Here is a 25027-nt window from a genome sequence, read left to right on the forward strand (position 1 = left end):
TGAGCCACCCAGGCGCCTGAGATTGTTTTACGTTTAAAATTTTATATAAATGGTGCTGTTTTTACTTTTAATTCATTGGGGCTATCTTCTTTTTTACTCAACATAATTTTTAGAGTCACCAAATTAACACAAGTAGTTATGGAGTATTTATTTTAACTGCAGTAGAGTCTGTGGTTATATGAACATATTCTAATTAGCAATGGGCACATTGGGTGAGTCCATACGAACCTTTCTTGTTTTCAGTGTTTTTCATATATATATCTGTGTTCTCATGAGGAGATTTTCTCTAAAGAATATATTTGAAATAGCTAATCGTTGTCAAAGGCTATGCACATTTTCAAATGTACTAGATACGACCCTGCTCTCCAGGCTTTGTAGCTTCTTTCCCTCATCATTGTGTCGATGTGACCCATGCTGCGGGTGGCGCTGGGTCATTCATTTTCATGTTGTATGCAACTCCACCATTGAACTACAACATAAAGTATGTGTCCATTCTACCACTAATAAAATATTTGATTTATTTTCCGTTTTGCTGCTGTTATAGGTAGTTCTTTTATAAATGTTGGACATGACTTAATGTTATATATACATATTTATCTTGGGTGTATATACCTAGGAGTGGGATTATTCTATCAGAGTGTGTTTTGTTTTATCTTTTGTCAATATTTCCAGCTTTCCAAATAATTCCAGTTCACTCAAATTCAACTATTATATTTTTAATTCCGTAATTTCTACTTCTTACAATCTATTTTATGGAACACATTAATCAGAGTTATTTTCAAGCCATATCTGCAAATTCCAGAATCTGGTTCATCTGTATATCTGTTTTTATTGATTTTTGCTTTTTGATTCTTTTGATTCTTTGGTCCTATATCTTGGCATCCTGGCAATTTGTGATTGCATGCTAGACATTGTCATGATATTATCTTTCTTCAATGTGGGTTTACTTTGTCTCTCTCAGAGAGTCAAAGAAGAAGCAGATTCCATTTATCTGACTAGGAACCCAAATTATTGGAAACCAGATTTTAGATTTTATTAGATCCAACCTCAACTGGAAGATCATAACATTTACCATGGTCCATGATCTTTGGTAGATAATTCCAATTTTTGACACTCCATTACTACAAAATAGCTAAATGTTCTGCTTTGTATTTTTGCCTGTTGGGTGCCTGCCACACACATACGAGCTGCTTTGGTTCTTAAGGCCTTGAGCATAACTGAGCCTTGAAGGGAAAAAACAAGTACATGCGTTCACATTCAGTTCTCTTAATTTAATTTTTTCTTGGAAACTTTTCCCTTCATACTTTGACTGCCTTAGTAGCTATGATATCCAGTTTTTGTCTCTTCAGTCCTGTAAATCTACCCCAGTCTCTGAGGTTAATTTTCTCTCAACTTCTCAGTCTGTTGTTAGCACTCAGGAAAGTGCCTACAGGGGAAAATGATGAACTTCCTACTGTGTGTTTTTCTTTTCTCTGGGAATCTTTTTGTCTCTATATTTCATATCTATATCATGTCATTTAAAAATTATTTACTAATAAAATTAAATTTTCATGTTATTTTAAGTAAAATTATTTTTAAATTTTGTTCTAAAATATCATTTTAAAAGCTTTAAACTTTAACCAGAAAATTTAGTGCATTTATATATATTGAAATTATTGATATAGTTGGATCTTTTTTTGTTTTCCGATTTTGTGTTTCTTTGGTCATTTTCTTTTATCAATATTTTTGTAGTTTGAATTGAATATGTATTTTTTATTTTTGCTTTTCTCATTCCGTTTTGTGACATTACTCGTTTCAATGTCATGCCTTTTTTCTTTCACTGGTACCCTTGAAATATGGCAAGTGTATTCGACCTTAAAAAAATCTGAAATTTATTAATATGTCATGTTCTCCTGACTTTTGTACTGTTAATTCTGTTGTTAGTATTTTAATAATATGTTAAAAAAACTTGCACATCATAATTATCATAATTATTATTTTATTCAAAACATATTTGTTTATACATTTCTTTGTTCACTATTCTTTTCATACCTCAGACTTCCTCCAAAGTGCATCTTTTAGAAATTCCTTCAGGGAAAGTCTACTGAAGAGTAAATACAATCAGCTTTTATTTATCTGAAATTATTCTATTTCATCTTGATTCTTGAAAGAGACTTTTGCCATGCGCCTTTATCAGATAGACTAGGTCGCACTTTGAGATCAAGCAACCCTCAAATCTGTGTGGCTTAAAAACACAAAGGTTTAGGGGCACCCGAGTGGCTCAGTCAGTTTAGCATCTGACTCTTGATTTCGGCTCAGGTCACAATCTCACTCCTGCTCTTTCTCTCTAAATAAATAAATAAGCATTGAAAAAAAAATCCAACAAAAGTTTACTTTCTACTCCTGGGTCACGTCCATGTGGTTTAGCAAGAGGGCTCCAACTCAGCAAAGACGCCCAGGGAACAGCCCCCCAAACCAGTCTCCACCTTTGGAATGTTGATGGCTTTGCCAGAAGTAAAGATAAATGTAGCAAAATATGCAACAAGCTTCTAATGCTTCTGCTCATGACTGGACCAAACCACTAATACGTCCATACTTAAATTCATTAGGTCTGGAAGTGCAACCTTGTCATGTGTCCTAAGGGGGAGAGAGAGCTGGAATGTTTCTTTCCAGAATCATCTCTGTGACCGTCTTTGAATTTCCTATATCTCTTCAACTTCTCTTGCATTCAGCCATTTATTATCTTCTGTATTCAGAGTCCTCAGCTACTTTTTTATTGTGCAAGAATGTTAGTTCAAATCTTAGGGTGTTTTGTCTCTTCAGCAATAGAAGATTTGGTAGGTAGCCTAGAGTCTGTTTACCCATAATCAAATGCTTGTGTCGTTAAAATATTGTAGGGTTAGCCTCTGGTCCATTATTGGGAAAGGGGGCGGGTGGATTTATACTATGATTTTACTCTGTGATAATGTATGAATGTTGATTTGAACCTTAACTGCTCGCTTGTGCTTGTGTATAAAGACCATGAGGCTGAAGATTCATGCTTCCCAGATAAGTTTCATTGAATGATTTAATCACCACCATCTAAACTTGGGCCAATTTTCATTCCTTATGTACTGGTGATAATTTTAACCTGCCAGTCATCATAGGCTGATTCATCAAAACAGATTCTTTGGTTTCACCAAGCAGCATGCTTTTTAGAAACCTTTATCAATCTGATCTGGTTAAAATAAAGTGTGATGCCCTGACCTATTTTTGTTTCTCAGTCTGAACTCGTTCTGCTGTTATTTGTACCTTCTTACCTGTAAATTCTCAAACATAAATAATATAAATCCATCATCAGATTTAATGACAATGTGCACATATAACAATTTTTTTTGCAGTAAAAGTAATCCTTTAATTTGAAAAGCATTAGCGTCTTGTAAGTTATATATATATATATTCACACATACCTTCTCCCTGAGTTGTTTCTTTTTTGAAATTCAGTCTTCAGTGTTGCATATCACTTATTATTAAGTTATGTCACCCCCTAAAGCCTTGACATTTGTGCTGAAACACTTTGTAATTTCAGTGGAAATAACCGAATGAGTGATCATGAACTACCTATGGTCTAGAGTTACTGCTTTTCTCTTTGCTGCTTATCCAATCCAAGAGAACTTCAAGCTTCCTTCTCTCCAATTTAAGAAAGCCCTCTCTCTGGAAGCTGTGGAGTAACAGAAAATATATTGAGCTAAAACTCAAAAGAGCAGGGTGATTGTAAAACTCTGTCTGAGGAATCCTCGAAGGTCACTGGGGACGTAGCTCATAAAAGGATATGGTGGGTCGAGCTTACGCCCTCAAATTCTCAACTCGAAGTCCTTTATTGGTTTCACACACAATTGAGTGGTTCAGCCTCAGGATTAATTCTCATTTTTTCCCCATCTATTTGAAATATTTTTTTCTTGAATTTATTCATGCCTTTAATAGCTGATTTTGTAAAATAAAAACCATTATCTATAAGTTAGGTTGGCTGAGCAGTCTCAGTATGCTAGGATTTGTTAAATCGCACTCATCATGTGGCTGTGGCTTAAAGGAAGAGTAGCTACAATTATGCGTGGTGATCAATGTAAAATGTCAGAGTGGAGCTCCATTTCCTCTTTGAGGACAAACATATTGGATACGGGATGAACTGTAGACACCGAGTATTGCCCTGCATCTCCATTTACCATAGCAATGAACCACCATGGTTTATGATGTGGTTTAGTGAGTGCCGGTGCTTGGCTTAGTTTCCATGTGTTTGCTCATATTCTCCTTTCTTCCTGTTCTTTAGTAAGACTTGAGTGCTGGTATCCATCAGAAATGCATTTTTAAGGAGTCCCTTAGCGTCCTGGGGTCACCTCATGGTGATGTGCTCACCAGGGACTCCATATCCATAGTTGCCTTCAGGTAAAGACTTTCCTCCTTGCTGCTGGCTTGGGTTCTTAGCCATTTCTCTTGAAGGTCCCGGCCCAATGTTCACACATTGGCTCTTCTGTAAGATCAGGCAGATCCTCATGATCTTATCCTGTCCTCTCTGATGTTCTTGTTTGGTTCACGTTTTTACTGAGCCATACACAGTTACCTGTCCTCCGGTTTGGTGAAGCAGTAGGTCAGACGTTTGCCACAGTAATGTCTGTCTAAGGGTCTGGCCATAAAAACTCCACATTCATCTGAAGACCGCTCCCAACAGACATGATTAATTTTGCCATTCTTAGAGTACTTCAGGACAGCCCCTTAACCTTTCTTCTTGAATGTTCATCTTCTTGGGGAGTGCAGTAAGATTTCTTCCTTTTCTGGGGCACCTGGGTGGCACAGTTGATTAAGTGTCAGAGTCTCGATTTCAGCTCAGGTCATGATCTCACAGTCTGAGAGATTGAGCCCCGCCTCAGGCTCTGCACTGATAGCATGGAGCCTACTTGGCATTCTCTCTCTCCCTCTCTCTCTGCCCCTCCCAGCTTGCATGGGCTCTCTCTCTCTCTCTGTCAAAAATAATCAACTTTAAAATAAAATAAAATAAAATAAAATAAAATAAAATAAAATAAAATAAGATTTCTTCCTTTTCTTAGCTTCATCACAGAGTCTCCACACGGGATGAGTGGAGGGCTTCTCTGGAATGCTGTAGACAGACCAAGTACCACGAACTCCCAGTTGCTTGCCAGCAAAGATCACTCTTTGCTGATGAGCAGAAATTCCTTCCTTACCCTGGATCTTGGCCTTTACACATTTTTTGTTGCATCTGATGTTTCAGCCTCAAGGATAGTGGTCTTCCCCTGAGGGATTTTAGGAAAGCTTGCATGTCGGAGGTGGTTCCAGGGCAGATGGTGGGTTGGGAGAGTTTCTCCTTGATTTTTAAGATCCATAAAGCAAAATTCAGTTTCAATGAGAGAATTCCATACAAAAAAAATAAATGGCAAAATAAATACCTTGGCGAGGTTATTTGCAACCCTAAAAGGTTTGAGGCATGTAGGTTCCTTTGATGCATTAACATGTACCAGGGTTCCAGCCAAATGTCTGGCCTGAGCAGGAGTCCAACACGGGATCTGAAGTCTCACATTCTCCTTTGATTTGTCCTTACTGTGACAATCCACAAGAGAGGTCTGAACTGGTGTCATGGTGTTAGACAAATACACATTCAAATTTCTGATATTGCCAAAGATTGGTCTGTGACTCTGGGCAAGTGATTAACTCTTGCTTGGCATGCTTAATTTTGCATTTCTACCATGGGTGATAATTACAGGATTATTGGGAGAAGTAAATGGATAAAATATGTCTAACATAGTGGTTGGCCTAATGCAAACCTGGGATGATTATTAATTATTGACTTAAAATGTTTCCCTCAAAGTCTCCCCAAACCCGTGTCGTTCTCCATTATATTTGGTCCTGCCATAACTAGCAAAGCATTATTTAGAAAGTAAACTTGGTTCTCCATATTTAATGGAGCCCCACATCTTTATCTCCCGATGGTGAGGAAGACATTTAGAATAATTGATACTTAGAGAAACATTTCCTGTGTTCATCTTCTCCCCACATTAACTTTCATGCATGTTTCTGGTGAGTATTGTTTTTGAACACATAGGTTTAAATTTTCTCCAATTTGGGGGTGCCTGGGTGGCTCAGTCAGTTGAGCGTCCAACTTCGGCTCAGGTCATGATCTCGTGGTCTGTGAGTTCGAGCCCCGTGTCGGGCTCTGTGCTGACAGCTCAGAGCCTGGAGCCTGTTTCAGATTCTGTGTCTCCCTCTCTCTCCGACCCTCTCCCGTTCATGCTCTGTCTCTCTCTGTCTCAAAAATAAATAATGTTAAAAAAATTTTTTTTTTAAATTTTCTCTAGTTTGTACCATCCATTATAAAAGCTCTAGGCTTTTGAAAATTAGGAGAAAAACTGTAGAAACTTTTACAAACTTCAAATTTCCAATATCATTAAATGTGTTTGGCATGTAGAAAAGGTGGATAATTGACTGTAAAATATTAAAATGTTCAACGTAATGACCTGCACAAAAAGTTGGCTGAATTGTTGGAACAGTAGCTAAGTTAATTAATTCTAGAGTACATTGTCAGCTCTACAGAAGGCTTCAGATCAAGAGACATAAATTAGTTTGCGATGATGAATAAGGTTCTTCTGCATATCAAAGGAATTAAGGCTGATTAGATTAGCATTTCTAAGGGTTATCCAAATTTGATACATTATATAAATCAACATAATAAAACTGGAAAGAAAAAGAATCAGAAATAGGTGGAGGAACGTAGAAAGCATAGGATTATCATTCTTCTAGTCTGTGCTGTGCTTTAAAAGTAGCACCTTGGATTTCATCGTTTTTGTTCCAATTATCACGAATGCTGATATTTTATAAATGTGGGGGCAAGGTCTTATTTTCTCCGAATATTATATTTTTCATCAAAAGCCCACATTTGATATCCTCAGAGATAGGCTCACATGCCTACCAGCAATTTTTATGTGACGAAGGGCTTGGATTAGTACAGATTTGGGTCTATATTCACTTGCATAAATAGCGTTCCATGAGGTAAATAGATGATTTTTAAAACGGAGGTTAGGAAAATATAAATCTAAGAGTAGGATCTTTACTTACCAAGGGTTGTTATTTTCATGCCGGGAACTGCCCGGTTTCGCCAAATTTAACAAGGAAGGTATTATTGGAACTGCTCGACTCCCGAGAGGACCAGGGCCAGCACCCGACGGCCTGAGGGTCAACTTGGCTCACCACCTGGGTTTGCACATAAAGTTTTATTGGAAGGCAGCAATGCCTGCTCATTTCGGCACGGTGCCTGGCTGTGTTCCTACTTGATCGCAGCGTCGCGTGCTTGCAGTGGAGACTGTATGTCCTGCAAAACCTAGAACATTGATTAATTGATGCTGACCAAACCCTCATTCTAGCTCACCAGACTGCTCTCGGCTCTCAGAACGGACCATCGATTTGGAAGCAGGCAAGAGTTGCTCATGCAGTTATCTCTGCTTAAACTCTTTTCTCGAGTTCTCCTTGATAATCTGTCCTCCATTCCTAAGCACGAATGTCTGACAGGTGGTCTTTGTCACTCCGAAGCACGGAGACTCTCCACCTCCTTGGTGCTGGAGTAACACTTTGACCGGGCTTCACACAAAAACACGTTGGTTGTGCTCCTGCTTGTTTCCTTATTCGTCCTTCGAGCAGGAGACTTGGTGTAATTCATGTTTCTGTCTCCTAGAAACAAACAAACTGACAAAATCTTGTCTATGTTTAGCAGAAAGCCTAGAAAACAGAAGGTGCTCAAAGATTCTTGTTTTAGAAAATGGAAGGAAGAAGGAGGGAAGGAAGGAGGAAACAGTGGAGGGAGAGAGAGAGGAAGGATGGAAGAAACAAAAGATTTGAGGTAAATGATTGAAATAATTTACTGACACAGGCTAGAGAATGTTGTCCCAATAGAATGAGCCGGAGTCCTATTACCTAGGGCATCAACGTTCAAGTTGGGGTGTTCACAATTACATATTGAGAAAAATAGCAAGAAATACATGTACATATGAAAAAAGCCATACCTATAGTACTTACAATATAATGTATATTAAAATATATATATTTTAAGTATGTATATTGGATAGAGAGAGCAGGGAGGGGCAGAGAGAGAGGGAGACAAAGGATCCGATGCGGGCTTCAAACTCACAAACTGCAACATCATGACCTGAGCTGAAGTCGGACCCTTAACAGACTGAGCCACCCAGGCGCCCCACCTTTTTCTTTTCTTTGTGTGTGTGTGTGTGTGTGTGTGTGTGTGTGTGTGCGCGCGTAATTGTGTCTACAGCAGAGAAGACAAATTAGGGACGGTGTTATAAAATGATCTTGTAGTTACTCTCCCTCATGGAATTTACAGGTGACAAAGTGCCAGATGAACAACTGGCTTTTCATTCATTGTCACAAGATAAGATAAATTTCCAAAAAAAGCTTTTTTATTCAGGGCCTGAATTTAATTTAATAATTAAAGAGTAATTATAGCTCTCAAGAATAATTTTGTTTCCTATTATGACTGCTAGCATTCAAAGCAATTCTACAAAGAGTAAAATATCATATAACTTAATATCTATTATTATGCTTTGGAATCATATTTTTAACTCGTAAATATTTCCTGGCTCAAAAGAGAGAATAATTTTACTAAGTTTTATATACTATTACATACACTCTTTAATATATATATGACCTGCCACTCTATTTTCCTATTTCATTACTTATCCGAACATTTTCAGTGATTGTTTTCTATCAGAAAATTGGCAGCTTTGACTATAGGGAATAAATACTTGGCTCCTCAATAACATACGTATAAAAAAATGCATATGTATATATGTATATATATATATATATATATATAAAGAGAGAGAGAGAGAGATTTTAATGTAGAAAGTGAGCAGGGATTTTCACTATAGTTACATCTAAACTGTCTATTTAGACTTTCTCATGCTTGTTTTTTTTTTTTTTTTTTCAACGTTTATTTATTTTTGGGACAGAGAGAGACAGAGCATGAACGGGGGAGGGGCAGAGAGAGAGGGAGACACAGAATCGGAAACAGGCTCCAGGCTCCGAGCCATCAGCCCAGAGCCCGACGCGGGGCTCGAACTCACGGACCGCGAGATCGTGACCTGGCTGAAGTCGGACGCTTAACCGACTGCGCCACCCAGGCGCCCCATCTCATGCTTGTTTTTTAATGTACACACAACGTAAATCACTCTCTTGGGTACACGGTGCTCGTTCTGGCCAATGCATGGAGTCACGTGACCAGAACCACACTCAAGGTACAGAACGGGTCTGTCAACACCCGAATTTTCTTGGTGTCTTCCTTTTCACCTCCAACAGTTGTCAACATGCATGTTTTCATGCAGCTAATGTTGCTTTTCCAGAATGTCCTATCCGTGGAATCCTAGATTATTCAGCCTTTTGAGTTCAGCTTCCTTCACTTAGTGGGACTCCTGTGAGAGTCGGCCGTGGGACTGCGTGTGCCGACAATTTGCCGAGCAGCGGGCCACGGACAAACGTGCCCCTGTGGCTCATCTACTGGGGGGATGAAGGACGATCAGGTTGTTTCGAGTTCTTGGAAATTAGAAATAAAGCTGCAATAAACACCCACGTACAGACTTTCACACAAGTATCCACGACTCTTTGGTTTGCCTTTCCTGCTTTTTAATAGTGTCTTCATAGAATGAATTTAAAAATTGTGATGACATTCAATTTATCCTTTTTTTAAAAATGAACTTATGAATTGTGCTTTGGGTATTGAACCTTCAAACTCCTTGCATAATCCAACGACACAAATATATTCTTATGTTCCTTCTGTAGCTGGACATTTTATATCAGGTGTCTGATACATTTTGAGCCTATTTTTGTCTTTTACTTGGCCTTCACGCTTTTGTCCAAAATCAATGGAACACAGGCGTGGAGATGTTTCTTGGCTTTCTGTTCACACAAGGCCAGATTGCTGATCCCTCCGGTCACTATGTGTGTGGTGCTGTGCCCTGCAGTAATGAAAACCTGTAACAGAAATTGGTGAGAATATACTTACCGAAAGTTGTGTGAGACCTTTCCAGGGAAAAATTGTCAAACTCACTGTTATCAAGATAAGGATTTTCACCAAACCTATATACAGTCCAATGCTATCCCAATCAAAATATGAGCACGTTATTTTTGGCACTTGAAAATAACATTTTAATATTTATGTGGGAGGTCAAAGTGTGAAGCTAGCCATGTTGATTTTAGAGTGAATGGGGATAGTTCACTTTCATTCTGTTGGTGAGAGTATAAATTGAGGGAATATGTCTAGAAATTCCAAGTCTAATGAGCATTTAGTTTAACCAAAAACTAAGTTTTGAAATATAGCATTCCATTAACACATACACATACTATTGCATAAAAACAATTCCTTATAGATTTTTAAGACAATAATGTATATTATAACATAATATAGTTATATTATGTTATGTATTGTTACACACAATATATGTAGTTTATATTGTGTATATTATATATTATTTTAAGACAATAATATATTTTAAGACAATATATTAAAAACAATTATTTAAGACAATATATATGATTGTGTCTAAATATACAGTTTAGTTTTGTTTAAATATACAGTTTGTTGAACAAAACAGGTTGAAACTACCTGAGAGCACTTATAATGCGGATTCTTTTCAATAAATGTATTGGAAAAGTTTTTGGAGATTTGTGACAATTTGAAAAGACTCACAGGCAAACCATATAGCCTACTGAAAAAACTTTAAAAAATTTAGGTATTATTGTAAGAATACAACATATAATATATATAGCATACAAAATATGTGTTATTGACTGTTTATGTTATCGGTAAGGCTTCCAGTCAACAGTAGGTTATGAGTAGTTAGTGTTGGGGGAGGCAAAAGTTATACACAGATTTTTGACTGTGGGTAATGTTGGGGCTTCTAAAGCCCACATTATTCAAGGGTCAGCTGTGTGTGTGTGTGTGTGTGTGTGTGTGTGTGTGTGTGATGCCCTTTCCTTGTGGTATTAAAGGAATTATTTAGCGTTCCCACAAAAAGAGATATCATCCGTCATCACCCATTACTGACCTGGAATAGTGTCCATAGTCTATTTTATGTGAAAAAAAAAAGAGGGAAAATGGTATGTGTATTACAATACAAAAATGGATTTTTTTTCAAAAAGATGAGGAAATTTTATTTATCGACCATCTCCTGGGGGAGAGTTTCAGGTATATTTGGGAAAAAAATGATTTAGAGTGGTGTCGAATCACCAGGGCCATACTCATGTAGCAAGTGCTTGTCTTGTAAAGACAGCAGAGATTACTAAAACACAGGTGTTTAGTTCATCAAGATGGGTTTGGACATGTAAATTATGGGCTATTAGCTGAGGGAGAACCCAACTGTTTTGCATAACAAAATGGTGAGATATCTGAGCCATATTTGGGAAGAAGAGGCGGGATATTGGCAAAGGAAGGCGAAGAAGAAGAAAATGTAGGGAGCCCTGTGATCAAGGGTGATCTTGTACTTGAGGGAGAAAAATTGTAATGGAGATTTTTATGTTTTTTTTGTTGTGGGATGTGCAATATAAACAATGTCCGTCGTCTCCCCGGTGGAATCTGCGATACGTCGTGTGTAGCTCACCGCTGATTCTCTGCTGTGAAGAGTTTATCTTGGAAGAGCATGAAAGGGAAGAACGTGCTGAATCGTGTATCCAGGACAGACACGGCCACAGAGACTGAAGTGAGAGGAAAGGACACAAGTGATGTGTTTGTTACCTGGGTGAAAATTAAAGGGAAGTGGGTGGCCCGGCTCCCCGCGAGACACACAAAACTGTCAACGGGGATTGGTTTGTTACTTTCTGTTTCTTCTTTTCACGTTATATACCACCTCATTTCTAATAACAAACATGTGCTTCTAGGTAGAAAATGTATTATTTTCGTTGCAAAAGATGTGTGCTAATTGGGTGGTTTGATTTCTGCTCATTTAGGCTTTAATCAATGCCGAATGGGTGTGGGTAACATGGCGGGCTTTCTGTATTTCTTGGTTTTACACTTTTACTGCCTCAAAAAGTCCCATAAGCCTGTCCCAGGTTTCCTTAAGGCTGTGCGGGAGCACGGGGTCCTCCTTGCTCAGCCCTCCGTCCTTCCTTTCTCTGGACATGCGTCACGACACAAAGGGGTCCCCACCTTCTCCTGCCCCCACGTCCTTCAGAGAGGTTTGCCCCACTGATCTACACTTGTCTGGGTGTCCACATCTCAGAGGACCCAAGTGACCCTTGTGGCGCCAGGAAAGCCACGTACACAAGTCTGACCCTTCTGCGCCCCTTGCCCGTGTCTCTGGTGGTGTCTGGCAGCTCACGAAATGTCACGCGGTAATTCAATCCCGCCTAGTGCTCAAGCCAGAAAATGCTAACTAGAAATAATCGAGCGTGAACCGTCTTGAACCAAAACTCGCCTAGAATTCAAAGTATGTAGTTTTGCTTTCGGCGCTGCTCCCCTTCTCCGTGCACAGCGTCCTTAGTGAGCATCTCACTGAATCTCCAGGAAGCTCGCTATCGGTTGCCCTGTAATACGATTGCCTGTGTCTGAGTTGCCTCATAGGGTCTCCCATCAAAATTTTGAATGAAGCACACAACCAAAGATATTCATAAATATCCTGTATGTACCACTCTAATTTGGCAGGTATCGGCCCAAGATTTTCTTATGATATAACGGAAAATAGGTACTTAGTTTTATTTACGTAGTCCTAGCAACAAATGTCCGTCTCACATAATATTTATCCATAGAAAATGCTGGGAGGAAGAGGTAAAAATATTAAGATTATTGGGTGATACACTGGTCTTTATTTATTTACAATATATTAAGTTTATTTATTTATTTTTGAGAGAGAGAGAGAGAGAGAGACAGACCGAGTGGAAGATGGGCAGAGAGAGAGGAAGAGAGAGAATCCCAAGCAGGGGCTCAAACTCATGAACTGTGAGATCATGACCTGAGCTGAAACCCAAGAGTTGGACGCTTAACTGACTGAGCCATCCAGGCGCCCCGATCCATAATTTTTAAAAGAAATTACATAAATTTTATATATTTGGCATACATATCAGTCAGAGACCATTCAAGAGAGAGAGAACGCACCAGTGATTTAAACAAAGCATACAGGATTGTTAACCTGATATTTCAGAACCGGAATAGCAAAAGGAAAGTGCGAAGGCATCACGCAGTAGGAACTGTACAAAGCAGCTCCTAAGAGTTCTGGAAACCAAGGAAAGAGATTATAACTTTGAAAACACAGATGCTTGCAGTGGGGTGGGCGGCTGGCCTGTGTGGCTAGAGCAGAGCTCTGCATAGAAAGAGCTGTGCGCTTAGTGTGAGTACTTCTGGAGCTCAGAGGGATCCCAGAGTTGCAACCTTGACCTCTGATCAAGGAATCATTGCTGGTGTACCTTCAGGGTGTGCAGAAATGGGAAGGAGACATCCTGTAGCCCTCCTCATGCCATGCCGCTCCCTCTGGTGCTCCCTATGGGCTGCACCAAGGATAGAACCGGAGGCTTAAAGGAGAAATGTGGCTGTCTGAGCCCAACTCCAAATCCCAAAATAGAGAAGCATTAGGTTTGAAGCTTAGGACCATAACATAATACTTGGCAGAGAATATGTCACTTCAATTGAAAAATAAGTGCCCTCCCCCCACTTTATTAAAATCAACAGACCATTGAATTCTTGGATGGGAGTCTGCACGCAGTGGAAGATCATTGACAGAAGTCCGAGGTTAGTTGGCCACTAACAAGCTAATTAGAACAAGCAAAATGTGATGTAAAATCTCCTCACACCATGCCTGGTTTATTAAAAAAAAAAAAGAAAGAAGCAACTCAATAGACCTTTGTGGAGTAGGAAATCATTGTGAGATCTAAATTTTGAAGACTGAAGTTGAGAAACAGAGCAGAGTTTGCTAGTAGCTTTTCCATTTTCAGGGATCAGATATTTTCTGTTTAAAGCAGAAGTGACTTTGGGTGAATGTGTCCATGATCTGATCCGTGTGTCAGTGAATTAATACGCAGACGCACAAGATAGCGATCATTGGATTTGCCCAGTCGCATCCATCAAGGTCCAGGCAGGAATTGGATTCCCCGGGATCATTCACATGGAGAGACTTTATTGAAGGGACCGGACAGGGTTATGGACATAAACAAGGGAGCAAGCATGGGTCAGAGAACCCAGAGATGAGCTACTGTAGGAAGCCACTGCCATCGTGGGGGCTGCAACACTCCAGCCAGGAGGAAGGAGAAATCCCCAAAGTCCCTTCCAACCCAGACATGCTCTGCCCGTGTTCACATGGGCTGACCTTGACCACTGGACATCTAATAAGGCAGCCTGGGCTATGCAGATCACAGCAGTGGCCTTTCTGTGTGACGACCAAGGTGAGCGCACGGACAGAGATTAATTTAGAGCAAGGGTGATCGGCAAACAGCCTCAAACAGTTTTCCGGCCCACCATGATAGCCTAACTTGTGCGTGAGTAGATTTCTGGGCACAGGTTGTGACCAGTTCACAAGATAAGAACTGGTTTGGATGGCTGAGAGGTTTAATGCTCTGCTAACAGTTAGGATCCGTCCAGATTTCATAGAATTTTTACCAAAGAAATATTGTATTACCTGTGATAAAATTGTCTATTCATTTGAAAAGAAATTTTTTTTATGTTTATTTATTTCTGAGAGAGAGAGGCAGAGTGTGAGCGCGGTAGGTGCAGACAGAGAGAGGGAGACACAGAATCCCAAGCAGGCTCCAGGCTCTGAGCTGTCAGCATGGAGTCCGACGTGGGACTCGAACCCACGAACCGTGAGATTGTGACCTGAGCCGAAGTCGGAAGCTCAAGCGACCGAGCCACCCGGGCGCCTTCCATTCATTTTTATTGAATTGCAAGTTGCCTATCACAAATTTGACACATTTCCTGTGAATGGAAACCACCACCTCCCACAATGGGGGGCCCCAAAACAGGATCTTTGAATCTGCCAACAGTGAGTGGTTTAATTGCCAGACGTAAAGGACAATTTGTGGCAAATACAAGCCAAAGGAATAGAAACAAAATGCTAATACAAATATTTTCCTCATATTTCATACAGAGTATTATTTAAAAATGTGTTTGAGGCACAGTCTGAGAAGGACTTTTTAAGATAAATTTCTAGTTAGCAGGTGCAATTGTGACAGCCTTTCTGGATCTCTATCTTCTAGGGACAGGTAAAGATGGCCATTTCCTTATGCTTTACTCTGGCCAGTAAATGGTGTATGGCAGTGACATGTTCATTACTGGGGACACCTGAAGCCTCTCCTCCGACTATCATAGTGAGCGCAAGTCTGCAGATGGGCCACTGTGCCGGCTCAGGTCCTTATGAGAATAATCCAAACCAGAACCCCAGGGAATCAGAATCAAAGTAGATGTGTTGTTTGATGTGAGTTTGCTTCACTGCATCGTGGTTCAGCTTGTGCTGTTTGGTACAAAGGCAGGTGACACTTCGAAAGCCTGGCACCAACGAAGGACCTGGTAGTAATGACACGGTCAAGCTCTTCACGATAGAAGCTTCACAACTTGAGAAAATGGCGTCCACCTTCAAGCCTTCTCTTTGCATCACATCTCATAGGATGAAAAGCTGAGGCATGAGAGAGTGTTGATAATGCAAGTTGTTTGTGTGTACAGAGCTCTGTCGGTGTGGTGTGGGGGGATATGCTGCAGTCTGCACTGAACTCGACTTGTAGCTCTGGGGTTGACGGGCAAGCCATGGGCTCCAGGATTTATACAAAGGGTGAATTTGGCAAACATTACATGTAAGGAGAGAACATTTTTGACTCCTCGTAATGTAAGTACTCCCTGTAACTTTTTACAAGTGTATTTATTTATTTTGAGAGACAGAGAGAGAGAGAGAGAGAGAGAGAGAGTGGGGGTGGAGCAGAGAGAGAGAGGGAGGGAGAGAATCCCGAGCAGACTCCGCGCTAGTAGATGTGGGGCTCGAACCCGTGAACAGTGAGCTCAAGACCTGAGCCAAGACCAAGAGTCGGACGCTTAACTGATCGAGCCACCCAGGCGCCCCAACTATCTGTAACTTTCAAAGTTAGCTCGACATTTCCGTTTCCATAAGTTTAGATTCCTAATCAATCTAAAAAAAAGTTTTTGATAAGAGAGCAGAAGATCACTGTACTAGGTGACATGTTCTTCTGAATGAAGGAGAGTAAGGAATGAAAATTATTTACCAATGTCTCTCACTTTCCTCTTTTCATTCGTCCCAAGTCGTACGTGGATCTGGCTACCCAGCTGGAGACTACCACCTTCCAATCTGTGGCTGGGTCTGGAACAATATATACAACATCAGAATTATGTCTTTAAAGAGGTGAATATGAATTCCCTTGGCCTTTTCTGCATTCCTGCTGGTTTAGATGCAAAGTGAAAAAAAAAAAAAAGAAACAAATGACAAAACATAATGGGAGTTGAGCTGGAATATTCAGTCTAAAAATGGAGCAAAGTAAACTTCTATGCAGTTTATGTCAGTGTAATTTGGAGACTCTTTTTTATAGAGGCTTAGATTGTGCTTCTATTAGACTCATCAAAGCAAACACTATAAGGAAACCAGTTCATGCCTATTATTGGTTGTGGCCACTGTTGATTTTATTATTATTATCATTATATTATTAGTAGTAGTAAACTTCAGGCCCAGAGGATTGAGTTAATCATTCTCCTCAGTTCACGGTCCTTTGTCATTATTGATCTACTTGTTTTATTTCCTACCTTGCCATTTGTGTTATCGGGGGCTATTTATTTCCTGTCTCTGTGCGTCCATATTCTCCTTTGTAAAATGAAGATAATAATAGTTCCAATCTCTTAGTGTTGTTCTGAGGATTAAAAAAGTTAATTTGTGCAAAGCACTGTATCCAACATAGAGTCGTTGCTGACTATCATTTTTATTGGTTATTACTATCTGTTTCTTTGTGTTCTCACTCCTCAAGCCCACTTCCTGGGCTCCCATAGGCAATCTTTCTAGCACGGTAATGCATATCCTTTCGTTCACATCTATTCTTGCAAAGTCTGCATCATCGGTTTACACGCATTATTTTATTTTATTTTTTTAACTTTAATAATTTCTATTTATATATTTAACTACATCTGTGGTGCACATTATTTAGGTGCTTGAAATTTTAGATAAAAACAAAACCACGAAACAAGACCCAAGATTCGTAGGCGATCACAAGTACAATCAAAGCGACTCAGTGTTTCTGGAACATACGTGATAATACGTGCATTATTTTAAATTTGTGTACCTGTCATCGTGCTGCAGAAATTGGCAGCAAAGTCGTAAGATCCACTCACATCGCTACGAGCACGTCTGGCGTGTTTTTCTGAGCTGGTGCCTACGACTGCGTGGTCTATACCCACGTTTGTCTCCTACCCGGCTCCCCCAGCAACAGAGGCCCAGCCTGTCCCCGGTTCCTTCCGCCACAACCAACAGCGTCACACATATCTGTGAAAAGGTCCATTTTGAATCTGTTGGAGAATTTAGTTCCACGCATAACCAGGAAGGGCTCTTTGCAGTGACAGGCTGTGCTTCTGCCCAGGTTGACCAGGTACCACGAGATCGCTGGTGGGAATGCCCCTGCAGTGAGTGCTCCCACCAGCGGTGGCCCCTCCGTCCCCTCATGCCACAAACACTTTGCATTACCCCGCTCTTGAGTCGCTGATACTCCAGTGGTGCTTCTGCTGGGAAGGAGAAAGCCACAGAACATCCCTTGCCCCAAACCAGGAGAAAAAGCCAGATTAGTCACAGAACCCTAGCACTTTGTTTGAACCCTTTAGAAAACTGAGGTCACAAGGCACACGAAGGCGCCGCGTCGCAAGAGTGTCAAGGCTTCCGAGGAGGAAATGGATCCGCCACCTGTCCCTTCCACAGCCGGCGGTGGGAGAGAGAGGGAGGTAACCGCGGATGAAGTGCGTGCATGAGGACAGCCGTGGGACACATCAGTGCTCCTCGTCAACGCATCGGGTCTCAGTTCCAAGTCTGCCCTCTGTCCCTGCTCTGGGAGGTGGGTCTGGACCCTGTGACTATTGTCCTCTGCACACCCGCACCGCGCGGGGCTCTGCCAGGACAGGGCGATGGAGGGACATAGGGCAGAAGGGACTTTCTCTTCCCGGAGCCCAAGTGCTCTCTTGCAAGCCTCCTGCGACACCCCTCCGGGGCTCTGCTGCGTGCCACGGCCCTGTGGCAGCACCCGTGGTCAGCACGTTCCTCCAGCATCCTCTGGGTCACCTTGCACCGGGCTTCCGGGCTTGGCCCTCTCTGCGCACGGCCTCTCCAGGTATCCAAGGTAAAGAAAATGGAAAAGTGCTTTTATGCCAGAAAAATCAAATCAAAAAGAAAAGAGCTTAAAACTGAAACCATGTTTAGAATTATGCAAAGAAAACATTATCAAATAAACTGTGACACAATGTCCAGATCATATATCCTAGGGATATGTGTGTGTGTATATATATATATATATATATATATATATATGTTTATTTATTTTTGAGAGAGGGAAAGAAAGAGAGAGAGGGAGGGGCAGACAGAGAGAGAGAGAGAGAGACAGGATTTGAAGCAGGCTCTGCGCAGACAGTGGTGAGTCGGACACAGGGCTCGAACTCAAGAACAGTGAGATCATGACCGGAATCGAAGTGAACCGACGAGCTAACCAGGCATCCCATAGGGATATATTCTTAAGAACTATGTAACTTCATGCAGTAGGTTTTTTGTTAGCAATAATATTGCTTTAGAAATTTCAAAATCTTATATATATATATATATATATATATATACACACACACATGTAATTATATGTAACATAATTATAGACTTATAAATATATTGCATCATACTTATGTATAATATTTATGTAATAATGATTATATGTGGTATAAATCATATTGTATATGATTATAAATACATTATATAATTATAGTATAATTATGAATACATACTCACGTTACATTAATGTTCTAGGAGCCACGACTTTTTAGTGGAAGGGACTCTGGGTGCAGATTGAGGGGGAGCACTCTCTAAGGTGAAATTTGTGTGGGAACAACAATATCCGTTCACAAGGGTGTTGTGTTTTCGCGCTGTAATTACTCCTCGGGCTGCAGGCAGGGACCCCTCTGTGGCAGGGAGCAAGTGCCCAGATCTTAGATTCTAAATCTCGTTCTTCACAAATAGGCGTTAATCCCCTCAGAGAAATGGCTGACTTTAGCTCCAGGGCGGGGAACACACAAAGTACTTTTGAGGCACCCTTTCTGAGCCGGCGAGCACAGGAGTCTTAAATATTAAGGGGGTCACGTCAGAGCGATGCAAGAACCATTGTAAGAGCCTTCCACTGCAAATTCAGTGGGACAATTTGAACATCCAAAATAGTATGTGTAGGGTTTTCTCATGAGCAAGTGAAAACCCAATAATTTGCTGTGAAACTCACAAACGGAACGCAAAAATGACAAAAAACGAACAAGTGACACTTGTTCGTAAGTGACACTTGACACGTAAAAAAAATTTTTTTTAACGTTTGTTCATCTTTGAGAGACAGAGAGAGACAGAGCGCAAGTCGGGGAGGGGCAGAGAGAGAGGGAGACACAGAATCTGAAGCGAGCTCTGGGCTCTGAGCTGTCAGCACACGGCCCGACTCAGGGCTTGAACTCATGAAGTGTGAGATCATGACCCGGGCCAAAGTCGGACGTTTAACCGACCGAACCACCCAGGCCCCAGTAACACTTCTTGTTACACCAGAATGCCATCTAAAAAAAAAAAAATGTATAAGTCCTGGGTCGCCTGGGTGGCTCTCGGGAGACTCTCAGTTTTGGCTCTGGTCATGACCTCTAGGTTTCGTGAGTTCAAGACCCACATCGGGTTCTGTGTTGACAGCAAGGAGCCTGCTTGGCTTGGGATTCTCTCTCTCTCTCTCTCTCCCTCTCTCTCTCCCTATCCCTTCCGCTCTCACGCTGTCTCTATCTCTCTTAAAATAAATAAATAAACTTAAAAAAATTAAAAAAAATTATAAAAAAATGTAAAAAAGTCCTAATACTGGATTCAGGCAAAAATCATCAATGAAAAATCTTTGGCCACAGAATTTGGGCAAGGGTGATTTGGCATCCAAGTATTTCCTAGCAGTTCCTTAGAAACTGTAAAGACACAGGTGCAGTTCTCTAGAGGAGACATGAGAGCAAGACCGAGCGTGAGTACACGAAGGTGGGCAGCCGTCACGAACCGCCCGATCCCATGCACTAGCAGCTGCCCGTGTCGGCTCTGTGGTATTCGCCCTCAGTATGTTTAGTGTGCACCTAAACGGACTTCTGGACCGGGGATCAGCAAACTTACCCTGGGAGAGGAGCAGAAAATAAATATCTGGGGCTTTGCGGACCATATACTCTCTCTTACTACTCATTCTGTCAACCCAAAAGCAGTCACAGACAATGTATAATCACCTGGGTATGACTGTGTTTCAATAAAACTTTATTCACAAAAACAGGTTGGGGATCAGACTGGGCCCGTGGCCATAGTGTGCTGCTGACCCCAGTACGAGACTTAACCTCCTGTTTAAAGACACCACGGGAGATCGAAGAACAAGTTAAATGACACCAGGAGGAAACAGTCGTGGAGCACTGAGGGCTGGGGCATTCCACAAGGTCGCTGCAAGGTCACTGGCCACCTTCCAGTGCGATGCCATTCAAATGAAACAAAGGAACGCAAGAGAGAAGCCTATTCCGTAATAATGGAGATTAAAGACGCACAGAAGCTGAATCCTAGCAGAAAACTTAATTGAATTGCCATTCAAAAAAAAGAACAAGAACAAGAGAAAAACTAAGAGGTATTGAAGGCATTTCTGTCCAAATGAAAGAAATGTACACACAGGTTGGATACCTTATGATTACTGAATTCTGTTATTATTGTTGTTTTTCTTGTTAGATTTGAAGTGTTGTGTGTTTGTGGGAGAGAATATCCTTTTTCTTAGGAGGAACACACCACATTTTGTGGGACTGAAGGATCCTGATGTCTGCTACTATTTTATTTTTAAATTTTTTAACATTTATTTTTGAGAGAGACAGAGAGACAGAGTGTGAGCGGGGAGGGTCAGAGAGAGAGGGAGACACAGAATCCAAAGCAGGCTCCAGGCTCCGAGCTGTCAGCACAGAGCCCAATGCGGGGCTCGAACCCATGAACCGTGAGATCATGACCTGAGCCGAAGTCGGACGCTTAATCCACTGAGCTGCCCAGGCGGCCCTGTCTGCTGCTATTTTAAATGGTTCGGGGGAAAATATACATGTACGAATATGTACATTTGAGGAAATGTAAACCAGTTTCTGATATAGGCTTAAGATATAAATATAGAGTGGTCATTTTCTCTCTACTTTTCTATATGTTTAAATTTTTTTTCCAAGTAAAATCTTAGGAAAAGCACATACAAAGAAAAATAAATCACTTTTATTCTATAATCCCAGAGTCTTCTTTAACTTGTTTTTTCCCAGAAGACTCGGCACATCTTGAAGCTATCGGATCCGGACCGGTCTTCCCAGTATTTTGGTTTTCAAGATGCTTATACAAGCACCCCCCATCCCCAGGTCCCCCAAGAGACAGTTTTTTACCAACAAAATACATTCAGAGGCTTACCGAAGCCAGAGAAATGAAAATCCATATCCTCTTAATATCCCACATTATCAGGGAAACGTGTGAATGTTTTTCCTGAGGAGGGAAAGAAGAGAGGATTAACTATCTTGGAAGCCAGTCGGAAGTGTCAGGCATAACAGACAAAGCCAGTCAGAAATTAAGCATTTGCTTTTCTTAATCACCAAAATATGCTGCTGGAAATCTTTGAACCTAACCTGAATCCCAGCTGCTTCACGAAAGCTCCCTAATTCTCTCATGACCCATTGAAGAAAGGGGCAGCGTCCCGGCCCCACTAATTTTGATTCTGCACAGAAAAGCGGAAGGATGGACCTTTTTCTTTTTCTTTTTCTTTTTTTCTTTTTTCCTCCTTTCTGCTCGTCAATGCTAACCCAGCATGGAATTTCAGAGACAGGCAGGCACTATCTTTTTGTAGGCAAGACATACCTTACAGGAAAAATCATGCAAAAGGGAAGAAAAGTGATGTGGGTTAGTCGCCCGCTGCGTGCAAGAAAGTGTGCTGGGAACGCCTCCGTCTGGTCTTTCCATCCACGGCAGTCCCAGACGTGTGCAGTGCCCCCGTCCTGCCTCGCCCAGGGGCCACCGTTCTGCTTTCTTGTTCTTTCCAGGCAGAGGCCCACCTCCCGCTGGACCGGTCGGTAGAGCTTCCTGGGGGTTCTGTCCGGCCACATGTATGTGGTAACCAGCCCTTGTCACAACCAGACAGCGGAGGGGCACCCGGTGGCAGACGCAGAGGCCGGAGTGCTTCTGTGGTTCGGTCCGTGGTTAAGCCGGCTCGGTAGAGAGGGGGCTGCTCTTAGGGAAGGATGAGGGCCAAGCCTGTCCCGGAAGCCTTATACCTGTTCTACCTGCGCGGGTAACCGGAGGCCAAGGGCACCACATAGGCACCCTCGGGCCCAGCTCCGCTTCCGCTAGCGACGTGACCCTGGACCAAGCACTCAGGCCCCGGGAGCCCCAGTGACGTACCCTCTGTGGCTTCGGTCTCGGGCTCACGCTACTCCGTGTGGCATGGCGAGTCTGCCCTGAGCGTTGGCTCATTCGTGCACATCTCTGTTCCCTGAGTGTGTGTGTGGACGATTGTGCCGGAAAAATACAAGGTTTCACGTCTTCTTTCCCCTTGTTCAGAGACGGAGCCAGCGCAGCGAAGATGAACTATTTTTTCTTCCCTCTTTAGAAAGAAAGGACCTGACTTATTAAATTTGGAAAAATGAGAGCTGAATGCTTCTCGGATTAGAATCTTTCCAACCGTATGTGATTGTGTCCCATGTACCAGTTCTGCATCAGATATAAGATATTATAAGATATTATAAGATGTCCCGCCAGCCCGAAGTCATGGTGTGGTCATTCTCTCTCTCCCGTGTATGTAATAGAAAATATACGTCGACGTCAGGCGTACCTTCTAATTTCCATACCTATTATGTGCACATACGTATTACGCGCTGTCATATCTCTCATTCTGTCTCATGTATATTTTATGTATATAGTTAACGTATTTATTTCACCTATGAGTTCGAACACACCTACGTGTGTATACACCTGTGAAATTTACAGTATGGAGATCAGAAGGCCTAAAAGGAACAAAATGAAACAAATTTTGCAGGGTGGTCTGTGGCTGAATAGAGATTCGAACTCTGTGCTGGGCTCTGCTATACACGCTAGAATTACGAGCTCATTCTCTCACGGTTCTGCTTTATATTTCAGCGAAACAGTGGCTCTTTGCTGGTCCTCGTCAGAAGTTGGTTGCCAAGGAATCTCCCAGTCGCATGTTCCGTGCAGGAAATGAGCAGCTGATGTGAGCCACGTTCTCTGGAAGACAACCAAGTGCCACTCTGTGACTACCTGGCGTCTAACGCTTCGCTCATCATTCACTTCCGCGGCTGTTTTGTTGTTCTTGTTTTTGCTACTGATTCCGATACGGAAATAACGGATCCCCTTTGCTGCAGACAGGCCCTCAGCCATGCTTGCCTGAAAATCGGAGCGCACCTTGCTTTTTCCAAGTTTATTTGAACGCATCCGCTTAGAATTTTGGAACGAATGCCCCTTGCAGCCCAGGTCGTTTCTTTAAAAAAATATTGTTTCAAAAAAAAAAAAAAAACAAAAAAAAACAAACCAAAAACCCAACCCAATAATAGACAGTTGCAGACAAAAAAACACTGGCATGGTTTGTTTGCTAGACAGACGGTGGGTTTACTTTAGGAAATTAACACAAAGCAATGCGGGTTGCCAAATCTTAGCCGCAAGAAAAAAACGCAGACAACACTGTTACTTTTCTCTCTCAGAGTAGCCTGAATGGAAAATGCACTTAAGTCTCAATTTATTAACAATTTGCTGTAATGATGCATTTTTTTCATTAATAGCACTTATATTCAGTACAACATTAAACTTATTAATAGCGGGGTTTTTTTTGTACGTGAGAATATAAACCGGTCTTTGACATTTTATTTCCAGTGTAATAAAGGCAATAAAAATTACCTTAAAAGGTTTTTATTCTTGATAAAATGATTCAGGAGACGGTGCTACAGTCATAATGTTGCTTCCTGTTTTTCAGTTCTAATTTCTTGCATAGTTTTGGCAACTGGTCAATAAACATTAGATTTAAATTACTTTATATCATAAAATCACATTTTTAACTTATTTCAATTTACTCTACCTAATGAATGAATAACCTATATGAATTGTGACCTCAAATGTGGGAATGGCTAACTAAATTATTGCAGTATCTTTGCATTTTTTCCCCCCTTTTTAAAACCGACAAGGGAAACACATTTGTGATATGGTTGGCTAGGGCCAGGGCAGATTTTAAGGTCAAGGAACGTGGTTGCTTTTTGTGTGAGTTAACGGATTTGTGTGTGAAGCAAACGCACTCCAGCCCCGGCTTGGTGGATCCATACTCACAGAACTGCTGATAAAAATGTCCAACTGGGCAGAAAGAGCCAGAATCCATATTTCTCGCGATTTGGAGACCTATCGCAACCTGACGTATCTATGGTGTAGGCATGCGTCATATATTACATAGGTGGTTTTTAAAAATGGGACTTAATGATATATTTAAAAGTCAATGTAAAAATATTTTAAGATAAGGTATTCACTGGAGAGGTTAAAAAGTCATATAAAAAATGTTGAAAAGGTTAAAACAGTACAGTCCCTTGTTTTCAGCTTGGTTTATTTGCTTCTATAATGAACTGGTATTTGAACTGAATTTTACATGTTAAATTGGAATTCCTGGGATGAATTTTCTTTTCTATTTATTTTTCTTAAAAGTTCCAAATGATAGATAAAAAGTTCCATGAAGTATTTAGAAACACGTGTCTCTCAACTCTTGGCCGTGTCGTGCGGTAATCATTCCAAGGTCAAAATGTCTGGGTTTACAC

The 25027-nt window shown here is 41.2% G+C and overlaps 1 pseudogene; it reads right to left on the bottom strand.

Moving 5' to 3' along the window:
* Positions 1-4572: 4572 nt before the first annotated feature.
* LOC112864379 (ubiquitin-ribosomal protein eS31 fusion protein pseudogene) lies at positions 4573-5606 on the bottom strand (annotated as a pseudogene).
* Positions 5607-25027: the final 19421 nt, after the last annotated feature.

The sequence above is a fragment of the Puma concolor genome, chromosome A3, assembly GCF_028749965.1.
Source record: "Puma concolor isolate L17-30 chromosome A3, mPumCon1.1.hap2, whole genome shotgun sequence".
Taxonomy (NCBI): Eukaryota; Metazoa; Chordata; class Mammalia; order Carnivora; family Felidae; genus Puma; species Puma concolor.